General features: G+C 36.1%; 1 protein-coding gene across 11 annotated transcripts in view; it reads right to left on the reverse strand.

Moving 5' to 3' along the window:
- ZNF804B (zinc finger protein 804B) overlaps positions 1-14,825 on the reverse strand; it is a 775,441-nt gene that overhangs the window by 568,209 nt on the left and 192,407 nt on the right. For 9 of the 11 annotated variants that reach the window (XR_012074529.1, XR_012074528.1, XR_012074530.1 and 6 more), the window contains one exon: positions 8,560-8,664. The exons of the other annotated variants lie outside the window; for them this stretch is intronic. The gene's annotated coding sequence lies outside the window, so the exon portion shown is untranslated. The remainder of the gene's footprint in view (positions 1-8,559; positions 8,665-14,825) is intronic. 11 annotated transcript variants of the gene reach the window in all.

Raw genomic sequence — 14,825 nt, forward strand, 5'->3', positions numbered from 1 at the left:
AAAGAACTCATACAACTCAATATCAAAAAAACCCCAAATAATCTGATTTTAAAATGGGCATAAGACCTGAAAAGACATTTTTCCAAAGAAGACAAGCAGACGTCCAAGAGACATGTGAAAAAATGCTCAACATCTCTAATTATCAGGGAATTGCAAATCAAAATCACAATGAGATATCACCTCATATCTGTCAGAATGACTATCATAAAATAGAGAACAAATAGTAAGTGTTGGTGGAGATGTGGAGAAAAGGGAACCCTCAGACACTGTTGGTCAGAATGTAAATTCGTACAGCCACTATGGGAAACAAAATGGAAATTCCTCAAAAAATTAAAAATAGAACTACCATACGATCCAGCAATTCAACTTCTAGACATTTTTCTGAAAAAAATAAAAACATTAATTTGAAAAGATATGTGTATTCCTTTATTTGTTACAGCATTATTTATTTTAGCCAAGATAAGGAAGCAACCTAGGTATCCACTGATAACACTTCTCCTATATCCATTCATCTCTCAGTGGACACCTAGGTTGTTTCAACAATGTCATTTTTCTATATCCATTCATCTATCAATAGAATATATATAATGTAATATTACTCAGGCATAAAAAATGGAATCTTGTCATTCGTGACAACATGGATGGATAAAAAGGGTATCATGTTAAGTGAAATAAGTCAGAGAGACAAAGACAAATATCCTATGACTTCACTTATATATGGAATCTAAAAAACAAAACAAAACAAAAACATATTCATAGGTTCAGAGAATTCCCTAGGGGGCTGGTGAATTAGTCAAAATAGGTAAAGGACATTAAGAGATATAAACTTTCAGTTATAAAATAAGTAAGGTCACAGAGATGTAATGTACACCATAAGAAATATGGTCAGTAAAATTATAATAAGTTTGTATGGGGACAGATGGTTACTAGACTTATCATGGTGATCATTATGTAATGTATTTAAATGTTGCATCACTATGTTGTACACCTGAAACTAACGTAATATTTACATCAGTTATATCCAATAAAAAAGAAAATTACTGATTTTTGAAATCATAGAGCAGTGAAAACAGTGAGGAACAACATATAGTGTGTTGCCTGATAGGCAGAATAAAGCTAATTTTCACCTCACTAAAATTAAGTGGCATCTGGAAACGCCATATGATACCTCATTAAATAGTATGTGTGATAACCATAATACAAGATTTTACTTCTTCAGACTCCACTTAGCATTATGTAAGCTTGATTTAACAAAACTCAGTGGGATCCTTGAATGTTTAATTCACGCTGTCAGAAATTTATTAGAAAATAAATGAAGTGTGATAATAGTTTTTAAAGTGAATTTGACAAGTATCAAAGAGAAAAGGTAATATCATTTCATTAATGAACTGAACATTTAAAAATTATAGAATCACTAATTTTAGAGTTCAAGGGCACTTTAGAAATCATTTGGAGCCAGCCTCTGCATTTTGCCATTAATCTAACTAAAGACCAGAGAGGTGAATTTACTTTCACAATAAATGTCACACAGTAGCATTTTACACTTTCTGTATGCTAAGAGGTAGCAATAGTCTAGAAGAAACTAGTCATGAAGAAAAGAGTCCCTTCAGATATATGACATTTGTTAAGGCTTGCTGTACCAAGTACTTTACATGTGTTGGCTCACTGAATCTTTAGAGAAGCTCTACAAGTTATGCATTGCTATTTCCCTTTAATAGATAAGAAAATTGGTTCAGGTTGTAAATAACTTGCTCTACCATAAGTGATTGGTGTAGCCAAGATTTGACCCCACGTGTCTGGCTACGAATCTCAAACACTTTGTACTAAGCCTTCATGACTGCTGTAAGTTTACAGCCTCTTTTTAAAGTTGAAGTCACATTTATGAACATTTACTTGATACTGGTAACCCCATATCACACAGATAATGATAGAAAATTTACAGTGTCCTAAGAGTAAACATTAGATGAAAGACCTTCTAATAGGAAAACCAATGTGACCCAAGAATAAGACGATTCTAATCTGAAGGCACACTTCCTCATGCTAGCTGTCTCTCCCTTTTATTGAGAAAACTGAAGCTGTCACAGGAGGTGCTATGCACCATTTAAAAACGTTAATTCCCAACAACAAGTATTTGTGAATGCACAGTAGAAGAGAAGCCTTGACTTAGCCAAACTGAGATGGTTTTTGTGGAGTCCACAACCTCTCAGGAATCTGGACACTGATGATTTGCTTAAGACGAATGGGACTGGTGAGGCGAAGATTTATGGGAGGGTTCTGTGACCAGGAAAACGAAGACTTCCCAGACTTTATCCACAGTTCAGTCCCATGGCTGGGACTGAAGCCTCAGAAGGAAAAAGTGTTTCTAACCTGATTCTGATGTAGTGAGACTGCAAGAAAACACAGCTTTCATGTTTGCATCTCAAAGGTCCACAGCTTGGAAGTTCCAGGAGACAGTATCTGGATAAGGTGACTGGCCAACAGAGCAATGGCAAAGCTCTGGTAGATGTGATGGAGCTGAGTGTACCTGACAAAGGCTTGGTGAGGAGCTCTGGCCACCAGACAGATTTATTCATGAGCCCATGCAAGACACCCTCAGGCATCTCCAGAAATACATGGGTGAACTTTTCAAAGGGCTGAGGTCTGTTGTGAAAAGGGAGAAGCAATGTGTTCTATGAAATCTGGGTAGAAATGCTAAAACCACCTTATTTGGTGAGGCTGGTTGAGGGAATCAAATCTAAAAATGTAATACTAATAAAATACAGGTTTATAGTCAATTAAAACTGAAATAGCGTTTACATGTTATGTAGTCCAACTCCATCTGATTTCAGATGAAGACAATGAGGTCGAGACGTTATTTCCTTCTCCAGGTCACACCACTAGACAGTGACAGAGCCAGAGCTTGTGACTGTTGCTTTTCATTGGGTCATGCCAAAACTTTTCTTGCTGCTGGTTCATTTCATTTATTTAAAAGAGTTTCCATTAAGCACTCTCGGGGTTCTTTAAGTTTTTGAGAAGTGGGAATTCTTTTTAATAGAATGTAGGCTTCGCAGTTTCAGAAATACTAGTTTTTGTAAATACCAAATGCTTCCCTGAACTAGCTCTTTGAAAAAGCTTTGATATAAAAAGTTCTTTTGAAAATAACTCCTTTGTAATGCCAGAAAGGGCACCTGAGGACAATTTATCTTTTCTATGCCATTCATCTAATATCCTTCCATTTAAAGCACTAGTACAGACTTGTGATTACAAGACAAAAATACTGAAATCAAATGCATCATTGACTTGAAAATGTGTCCAGTTAAATCTTGCTGCTGTCTCTAATCTTTTTTTATACTTTCAGAATGAAATGGTTTAAAGTTAGAAAGAAGAATTGCTACATGCTGACCGTGAAGTCAATGGTAATTTTAAATTAAGTGTCTTATGCTAATACATACTTAAATGTTGAACTGAGAAGGATGCAGCCCATGTTCATCATATATATATATATATATATATATATATATATATATATGCTCAGACTTCCTCTATATTATATAATTAGCAAAGACCATCTTCCTTATCAGCATTAAAATGAGGAAGAATTTTGAGTTCCAATTTTAGCTCATTTTCTAATTACTTTGTGGTCCTGTGTGATTTAATTTCCATCTACAGCCCTTGATTTCTAGAAGAATACATATATATGTAAGTGGCCTTCCTAATCTAATAAAATACAGTACCACAGATCTTGGTATTTATTTAGAAGGGCAACGAATTCATCATTGATGTCCAATATAACATGGACTGATACTGTCTCAAAAAGATTATGAGCTGTTCTAGGTAACCAGGGAATAGTGACTGCACATTTCCTACCATTTATTTATTTCACAGTTCAGGGGTCATAATGAAGATCAAATAAAACAACATATGTAGGAGCTTACTTTAAATTTTAGATTTCCATTGAGATATAAGGAATTATTATTATTACTAGTTACTAAGAAAGTGTTCCCATATAGCTTTTGAGGATACTCTGCTAGCCATCCCTCTATCAGTATGATGAGGGCCTGCAGTTGGATGGCTGTGCTTGAGGGTGAATTAGAAGGAGATATTATTCGAATTACATACTCATATACTCTGTGGGTTCCTGATAATTTGGCCATGCTTCATCTTCACTGAGAGACAATATTTTATTCTTCTCATCAGATCTACTCTGTGGTCAATTCTTTCTCCATGAATACAAATCATGTTGGGTTTGAATTTCCAAAGTCCTATTTAGGATAAATAGAATAAATAACTAATATACTTATCCCAAGACTACTTTAAGAACCAAAAGCAAAGTCAGTCCCCTGTAGAAGGGGAACCAAACTCTAATGACTAAGAGAATAACCACTTCCCTTGACAAAAAATCAAGGAGTATTGATTCAAAGGAGAAACATCCCATCCTAACCCACAACTCACAAACACAATATGGCAATTCCAAACAAGCATCAATCCATGGTGCTTAGACAGGGACCAGAGAAGTTAAGAACCCTCCTCAGAGAATTTCAAATGGCTGAGGTCTGTGTCTCTGTTCCATTGTGGAGCTGCTCTTCCCACAACTGGTCATTACCTGACACATAAAGTAACAATCAGGCAAGACCATCAATGTCGTTCTGAGCCAGACAGTGTGCCTTGCACATCTGCCCATAGGTAGAGCTCATCCTTTTTCTCAGTTATCTAAGTCTTCCCCTGTACTGACTGATGATATTTTTTTTATTGTAGTATGGTTCATTTCCAATGTTGTGAAATGATGATTTTTATTATGCATTGCAAGCAATTTTCTGTCTGGCACTATATCAGTACTTCATGTTCAACATTTTTAGCCAACACCTTATTCTATCATCATTTGAGAAGTTTAGAAGATAGCACATACATAACACTTCCCATTCTATAGGGTATGTTATACTCAAGTTTTCCACAAGGATTAACTTGTTATCTTTAGTACAACTCCAATGAGCCAGCCTGATTATCCTGAATTAACAATCCTTCACCTATTCTTAATAAAACCTAGCTGATCATAATCTTCAAAAACGCAAATGAGACAGATGAGAAATTGCCACCATGTAGGAAGTAGGAAAGCATAAATTCTCTATTTATGGGGTAATATAATATGAATACAGCAAAGGAATAGCTTGAATTCACTCTCTGAACTCTCATGACTGTCACTTTTCTGTCATCCAGCTTTTTCTTTAAGGCTCAGTCTCTGATGTGCTTCCTTTGTCTGGTTTACCAGCCTCATGGGCAGAGGGACACTCCTATCATCTGTGTAAGCCCACAGAGCACCTGTGGGACCAGTGCACAGTGCAACTGTTTGATAATTATAAATTTAATCTCCTGCACTTACAGTGAGTTCACAGAAAAACAACTTCTGATGTTGGATTTATAACAAGGTTAAATATAAAATTATCTAGTAAACTCTATTAAATAGAATAAAATAAAGTAACTCAATTTAACCATCATAATTCCATTTGAAAGTGACCATTTTATACATTGCCATCTGTGAAGTTTGGTGAACGATACCTCAGCATCGAGAAGTAGTTCATCTGCATTCAACAAGTGAGCAATTTCACCCCCTTTCCATCCAGACAATCAGTGGCAATATAATATCCAAGGGGGGAAAAGCATAAAATATGTTTGGATATTGTAATGAATTCAATTACAATCAGACTAAATTAAGCCTATTTTCATTCTGATATTATAAAACAGCAGCAGGAGGTTTGACTAGATAATTTGCTTTTACTTTATTAAATTCCTTATGTTACAGTCAGCTGGATTGAGTGCTCCCTAGGAGTAAATTAAGAACATTTGGGCCTTGTCTTTACATTCAAAACAGTGTGGCTCCAAGTTGGGCTTTTACAATTCACTTTACTTGGGCTGCCAGAGGGAGATTAAGGAGAGCTCCCAGGTTTCTCAATTGTTTATTGCCTTCTTTATGCAGAAGGGTTTTCCTCCCACCTTCAGGCCATGAAATATCCCGCAGTGTCATCAGGCAAACAGAAGTCTGACTTGTCCCAACAGGACCATCTTAGTTGCCCAGGACAAATGTCATACAACTATGAGAATTGTCCACATAACTGGCCACTTTAGAGGGATCTAAAACCCTATAGCCCAACATCCTTTCTGTCAACACACATTTATATTTATGGCTCTTTTGCACCACCTCAACCATGCTAATTAATTAAATGTTTGCTTAGTGGCCTAAAAGAGTTAGTACACCTCCCAAAGCTTCAGGCAGACACTAAGAGGATTTAAAGTTTGGCTATAAAGGGAAAAAGGCACTTCTGAAATGTTAAAATATTTATTTACAATAGAAATCTAGTATAAGAAGGAAAAAAAGGGCCCCTAAATAAAACTTGAGTCAATCTGAACAGTTCTTAAACAGGACTGACTAACTAACTAACTTCAAGTATATTCCTGTCCATAGCCAAATCAAATGAAAGCTCAAATGTGGAGCTTTCTAATAGCCCTGACACTTTCTCTTAGCAACTTCCTGTTTCTCCTCATATCTCGGTGTTCAAAATTTATTTTTGTAGCTGGTTTATTACATTTCATTTCATAAGAGTTGGCACATTTTGCTTGATAGCAGCCATGTTATGAACTCGGCCAACATTATCCTCCCATCAATTGCCAGGTTGTGAATCTTCTTGTCTATTGTCAAGGATTTGATTTCCTCTAGTAAAACATGCTTTCCTGTGGCAGCTGCAATGAATGTACAAGAGAGATGAGGACAAGGTCACCCACCGGCCCAAGCCTAAAGAGAATGCTGATGGGTCCAATGGGTTGAGGGGGTCAGTCTTCCTTCCGAAAACAGGTAGAGAAGTTTTACTCAAGGTAGTCCCTCTCAGTGCATACTTCCTGGACTTTTTGCAGGGCTAAATTCTGGACTGAAGGAGAGAAAGTGGTACTCTCCTGCTCAAGAAAAAAGCAATTTTGAAAACCACTGGTCGAATGGACTGTAGAGAAAAGGCTCCCAGTACTTGGTAAGAGTCCATTAACTTTTATTGAAATAAACCCAGGAAAAAGCAACCTCTACTTTTTTACAGTATATTTTATATGTTTGCAGGTGCAAAGAGTTCTACTAGGAAAAGGGGATGTCATTGATATTGACAGACATCAAAAAGCGATTATGCATTGATGGGATATTTTGGATACATTATAAATTGCTTTGGATATATTCATATTAGAATTTCAGTTGACATGAAAAATGTTTACATTATACAATAAAGAGAATGTTCACTGTAACTGTTCATCACTCCATCTCATATCCCCTCCACTCTCTTGTCCTCTCTCTGTCATACCCATTTTACACCACATAAGCCCTGGTTAAATCCACTTGTGCCTAATCCACGCCTGCACCTCAGCATCAGAGAACTGCTAAAGGAAAGCACTCAAACCTGCTGACTGAATTCACCTAATATTTTTAAGCACAGATCTCAAGTAGATGCCCAGCATGTCTCTCTTCAGAGTCAGCTGGTTCTTCCACGTACGGAGGTATTATTTCAGACCTTCTCTTATTCAAACTGCAGACATATCCCCCTCACTCCTCACTCCCTCTCAGTGAGACAATCTTATCACCTAATCTGCCTGCTGGCCTCCCTACATGTGTGTGTAAATACTCTCCTTTCTCTCCTATGCTAATGAAGTGTACTGTCCCTAATCTTGTGGAAATCCAAACCTTCTCACCCCCTGGATCCTGTCCCAGACTTCCTTGTTCTTTAAGGACACTGTTCCTGCATTTAACCTCTAACCCACCTGCATTGTTCTCCCTCTCCTCCTTTCTCCTCTCCCCTTTCCTCTTCTCCCTCCATCTCTCCCTCTCCCTCTCTACACACACACACACACACACACACACACACAATATATGCAGAATCACCCAGACTCATGGTTTAAATGTATCTATTTAATGACCATACAACATACAAATTATATCTTCAGTTCTGATTTCTCTCCTGAACTGTACAGATTTGTATAAACAAGATTTGAATTAACTGGGCATCTTTTATATATAATGGGAAATTCACATATATTATAACCAAAAGCGAATGATGTATTCTCCCCTTTCCTGCAGACATCCTCCCCACCACTATTCCCCTTCTCAGGAAATGGTACTGTCATTGTTCCTGCAGCTCACACCAAAAAACCTGGAGTCATTTTTAGCACTCTCTTTTCCCCATAGCCTAGGTCCAGTTTGCTAACAAGAATTGTATTGGTATGCAAAAACATAGTCTAACAGTAGCCATTCCTTTCCAACCACTTAAGTTCAATGTAGCACCATTTTTCATCTAGAATAGCTTTCTAGCTGGTCGTACACTTCTGCTTTTGTCCTCAAAGGTCACTTCTGCACAGTATCCAAAGTGATCTTTCTGTAAAACGTAACTCGGGTTATATCACTCATATGACCAAAACCACTTCATGACTTCATACATATTGTAATATTACCAATTTATATTTTTCTTTTTAAATATATTCATGGCCACATGATATGTACTTCCCTGCAATGTTTTAAAACTGATTAATTCATCCATGCAGTAAATATTGATCACATACCATGTTCCTTGTACTAGACTAGTCCCTGGAGATACAAAGTCGGAGAAGGAAAGAATCTTGTAAGAAGTTACACTATCTCCTTGGATGCCTCACAGCACATTTGTCCTGTTGACAAAAATAATAACATGTTCACACATAAAATATGGAAGATACAGAAAACCACACAGAAGAAACACAATGTACTCCATGGTTCTATCAACATTATTTTCATTTGTCATCTCGTGCTTTTCTGTATTTCACTTACTGTATTATCCCGTGGGAATAGGCTATGTTCATTTCATTCCTTAGTATCCAAGTCAGGACACTCCATCCCACTTGGATTTTGGAATTTACTTCAACCTTGAGCTGGTTTCTCAATGGCTGACATCACTCCTCATGAGGGTCACACACTCTTAAGGGGCCAAACTTGTGCTTCTGCCTGTCTTTCTAGTGAACCCTCCCTTGATGCACGTATCACATCAAGTATCCAATGGCTACCTAGGATATATCTCTAACCCTCAATGAAAAAGCAAGTGAATCTCCACACTTCAGGCATGTGTCTCACAGTTCTTTTGATTTAACCTCCAGAGTAAGCAAAGAGAAGAGGTCGGTGGTTATTGTTCTTTTAGAAAAACAGCCAGATCAGAGATCCTGATTTCTTGGCTGATTTGTCTAAAACTGTCATCAAGTTTGTGGTGCCATTCATAAATATTAAGAAACAGAAAACTCCAGCATAAGCACAAAAACATCAAATAAAATCAAAAGACCTGTGAGAATGGAATTTTACCAGAGAACTACTGCATAGCCTGGAGTCGTAAAGAGAAGTACCAGGGAACGGATTAACTAGGACTGTAGTGAAGGTAAGCTAGAGAACACATTTTCTCTTCAAAGGCAAAGGATCTGATGGCCCTGCAGGATACAGCGCAAGGCCATATGCCTTACAGACACTAATTTAAATCCAAGCAGGGTCAGTCGTCCAAGCAGAAGTCATTTGTGTCCAATAAGCATGTTATTAGCCCATAGGAAATGTTTCAAATTTTTGCACCTTGTTCTTTGTAGAAGTAATTATATCATCAAGAACACTACTCAGTTCACTCTTACTTGCCACTTTCAACAATAAATCATGCCCACATAACACAAGAGAAGATACCACCAAATAATGAGTAGCAGTGTAGTTCAATTTTATAATTATAACAACAGCAACAGCAAGATGTTTATACCTTGTATTCATGTTCCACTTTACATTTTACAAACAATTTTTATGTTTATTATTTCCTTATTTCTTTTAGCAACTCTATGAAATTAATTTACCAAAGAGTATTGCTTTTATTTCAGAGGTGGAAAACTGCAGTTCAGATTTGCTAAGTAACTTGCTTGATTTGTCACATAAACTGAAATCCTAACCATAAACAGAACTGAACTAGAAAGCTAACCTAGGCCTTCTGATTTCAAATCTACTGTTCCTTCTTGAACAGCATGTTGTCTCTTTTTAAGGGTCTTTGTAACAACACAGTTCTTTAGAAAAAAGTAATTTTATCAACTGGACAATTTATAGAATAAACCATTGTCCAGATATTTTTTCCTAGTATAGAAATATTATGTTCTTTCACAGGAGAGCAATTATGTGGTACTTTCAGAATAATCAGTTAAGCATGCTATGATTATTCACAGTAGAAAATTTATATTTGTTCTTTCCTCAAGTTAATAATAATAAAACCAATAATTAAATAACCACAAATGTTTATTGATGGCTTGACATGTGACAGTCTTTATTTTTAAACTTCATAACAACTTAGAAAAAAGAACACTATACACTATTTTTCAGATGGAAACTCAGGCATAAAAAGGTTCAGTAACTTGAACAGGCCCAGAGAAAATGTGGCAGAGCTGGGATACAATTCCTATCAATCTAGTCTCAAAGCTTGCACCCAATCATTTCACTTTCACCAGAAGGATAAGCAGCACATAGCAAAATCACTAAGGAATCTTCTCTGAGGGTGGCACAAGGAAAACCAGACTATGAAAACCTGAATTACTGTTTTAGGGTTCATTTGACCAAAAGAAAATAAGCAATATTATTTTCTCAAGTACTACGCTATTTTCCCAGGAAAATTATCAAACAGTATATATTTCACAAATACAATTAATGTGATATATTAACACACCAAACTAATTCAAGTGTGACATCAATTTGACAGCAAACATTCACAGAGTTAGTATTAACTGCAAAATATCCTGAACCCTATGGTCTTAGCAATATGAGCAATTCAGGTTAAAAAAATAAATAAATAGACATACTTGGAGTCTTGGAAAACCTTGGAGGAATTGTGGCAAACTATGAGAAAATGCAAATGAAGTACAAGTTGTGAAAGCCCTCGCTCTCAAGCTTTAGTAGGCACTAGAACCACCTAGAGGACTTGTCAACAAATAGTCTGCTGGGTCCAACCCCCTGAGTGTCTGACTGAGAAAGTCTGGGAGAAAGCTAAGAATTTGCATTCTAACAAGTTTCCAGATGATACTCATGCTGCATGGTCCAGGGACCATACTCAGAACCAACTGTGATAGAGGTTCAATGGAATTCTAAGAGAACAGAGAGGAAGGTGTGATAAGCCTTCCAAAGCCAAAGTAAACTTCACAGAGGACTTGGCCTCTGAACTGTACTTTGACAAAGGAGCAGGATTTCAGATGTTGAGAGATAATTGCTTCAGTCTCAAGAGGAAGCATAAGCATTCAGGCTCTTCCTTCTCTCATCTTAGTGATTTGGTAGCCTCACTGTATTCTGGAAGAATAGAATGAAAATTATGAAACTGTATCTCCTTGTCCAGCAACTCAATATACATTGATGTGTTCTTGGCTTCAAGGTACCAACATTTGAGAAAGGAATGAAAGAGCAGTTTTAGCATATTTTAAGCCTCATTAAATTCCTTTTTTTATTCCATTTCAAATAATGTCAATTTCCTCTGAAACTGTGTGTTTTATTTTACTTGGTCCTAACCTGAATCTCATTGTCTAGGGATGATCAAGAATATGAAATGAGGGGTTGGTCAAATTTTCCTTAGCAGATGAGTTTCATTGACTGTAATGACTGCAACAGTCGCAACTTCCAAAAGAAGAATTACTCCTACTCTTAACCCAAGAGGCGCGCGCGCACACACACACACACACACAAAGCAATGGAAATCGTTCTAAAAGCATTTAAACTCTGTGCTGGAGCTAGAGCATAATCAAAGGGATAAAACATGGACTCAGGAGAATAGTTTTATTCCCAATTCCTCTATCATTTTACCACATGATCCTAAAGAAGTAATTTAAGTTCTCACTGTTCCAATTTTTATATTTGGAAAATGGGGACAATATTTGCCATGAGGCTTATAGTTAATACCTGAAAATGATTTTGAGATAACTGGGAAAAGAGAACAACAAAATACTCTTCCTCTCCATTGAATTTTGGAAATCAAACTGTAAAACAAGAGGAATCTACACTCTTTCAGCAACAAACCTGTTAAAAAGGCATTTTCCTACTACTAAGCTGCTCATTGTCATGACAAGTATACACTGGACTCTAATCTTGTCAAGTACATACTATTGTTTCTTCCAGTGGTTTTTATTCTATTTCACTCGCAGATGGAACAAACAAAGGGAAGATAATTAAAATGCTATCTGTCAGTCTAAAAGAAAGAAATTTTTTCCCATCAAGGGCCAAGGGTAAATATTTTAGATTTTGCAAGGCATATATGTAAGTATGTGATCACAAATGATCACGATCTTAAGTCATATTGAAAAGTGGGACAAATAATCACCACCAATCATTACAGTTCTTAATTTTCCCATAAAAAGCATCAGCATCCCTTCCCTCTTTTATTTTATTACTTATTCAGATATAGTTTGTAATAAAAATTTAGGTAGAATTTGCTACATTAAGTCTTTGCTTTTTTCTTAAAAAGTGGATCTTTTTCAAAAATAATAGTGTTTTCAAGTTCTCTTCGGCTTCCCAAAAATAATTTATTAAATCAAGCTGGTTGATTTCAGTATCCCCAACGCAAGCCATTCAGTTTCATTCACATTTTCTATTTTGTTTTGCTTGCTGCTTCATTACTTGTGTTTCCTCATGAGCCTTTAGAGAAAATAATTTTATTCCTTCAGTTGTGCAAATTGAAAACCTATTTTTAAAGAGCTGTGCCCTAGCCATTTTGATTATCCTACATTCTATTTCCCTCTTTATTTATTTAAAAAAGAAAAAGACTATATATATGTCCCAGTCTCTCCCCTGAGTATAGTTGTAGAAGTCTGTTGTATTCTTATTAACACTTTTACACACATTCCATTTTGTTTCCTTATTGTAGTGATAGCTTTCCTTCTTGTTTACTTTTCTGTTTACATTTCATATAAGACATTTTGTCTAAAGTGTTTTATACAAAGATTCATAATCAGGTTTCCTTTTAAAACAATATAAAGTAGAAATAGAGAGTTTTACAATTTAAGTTTCAAGAGTTTATAAAATGATAAGTAGTTTAAAGACTTTTGCTCCCTTGTGGTTATAATTAAGATTTTCAAGACTAAGAGCTTCTCCTCTGAGATGGCCTTCTACACAAAGTTCCTCATAAATCTACATTAGTCAATCAAGCATTTATTTTAGGTTAATATAGAAGTAATTATCTTTAGCATTATGTTATAGAAAATGGAAAAGAAACTTGCTTTTAATATCTGACTCTGATTTCACAACTTAATATAGTTAAAGGTCTTTTTTGTCTGTTTTTTCTATCTCTGCAGTGCGTGTTTCAGAAATAAGACTAACATTCCTGGATACAGGGAAGTCACATTGTCACATTTTCCTCTGATTCAAGCCATAATTGGAAAACAATCAATCATACAAATGTCTTTATAGCACTGTGATTTAGCATTATATCCTCAGCTTTTTTTGAGGGCTGATACAATAAAGGGCTCTAAAACAAAATCTCTTTCGATGAAACTGCTACTGAAGACACCTCCCACACCATACTGTTCAATGTCTCGATAAAAATTCTCACATTTTATGTTTTTCTCTAGGTTCCATGCAAGACAGATATTTTCCCTTTTGATGATTTATTTGCTCTCTTATAATTTGAAAAAGTTACAAACTAATCAACAAATTCAGTAAATTCCACGATACAAACTCAATATACAAAAATCAGTGTGTTTCTGTATATGAACAATGAACAATCCAAAAAGGAAATTAAGAAAATATTCCCATTTACAATAGCATGAAAAAGAATATAATGCTCAGGACAAGAGTTAGCCAAGAAAGTATAGGACTTGTACACTGAAAACTATGAAACACTCCTGAAAGAAGTTTTAAAAGACATAAATAAATTCCATGTTTATGGATTGGAAGACTTAATATAGTTTAAATGTCCGTACTACCCAAAGCAATCCACAAATTTAATGCAATGTTTATCAAAATCCCCAATGCAATGTTTTGCAAAATAATCCTAAAATTCACATGAAACCACAAAGAACCCTGAATAGCAAAAATATTATCAAGCAAGGAGAACAAAGCTAGATGACTCACACTTCCTGACTACAAAATGCATTACAAATATTCAATAATCAAAACAGTATGGTACTGACATAAGACAGACATACAGACCAACGGAATAAACATAAAGTAGAGAGCCCGGAAGTAAACACACACATATACAATCAAATGATCTTAAACAAGGCTGCCACACTACGCAATGGAGAAAGACTAATGGATAAAATATTAGAGTAGATAGTCCACGATCCAAGACACAAGATTTGAATGGACAGTACACTAAAGAAAATATATGAAATAAGCACATAAGTATATATGCAATATCATTAGCCATTAAGAGCATGGGATGCAGCCACATACTTATTAGAATTTTTCTTTTTTAAATATTTCTGTATTTTTATTATTCATTTATTGATGTCTCTTCATTGCAACAACAGCAGGGGAAAACAAGTAAAATTTCTCCATGCACGAAGGATGTCCAAATGACCCAAGGTGACCCAGGAAGGCTGTCTTTCTGTTAATGAAAATTTCTAAATGTGCTCCTGTTAGGTGAGGAGGCATGGCAGGGTGCCTGCAGTGAAACTAGGAAGTGAATTCCTGTGCCTGAACTGGGACAGCACAGGCCAGGAGGCCTGTTGGGAAGTTACCTACCCCCACCTATGTGGTCATCCCTGGCCCAGGGATGCTGGGGTAAAAATATGCTGGTCCCTGACTGCCACTGAAAAGTGAGCACCAGGTGGATCAGAAGGAAGCCCTGCACCTGGGGGTCCAGCAA

The sequence above is a fragment of the Vicugna pacos genome, chromosome 7 (assembly GCF_048564905.1).
Source record: "Vicugna pacos chromosome 7, VicPac4, whole genome shotgun sequence".
In the NCBI taxonomy this organism is placed as follows: Eukaryota; Metazoa; Chordata; class Mammalia; order Artiodactyla; family Camelidae; genus Vicugna; species Vicugna pacos.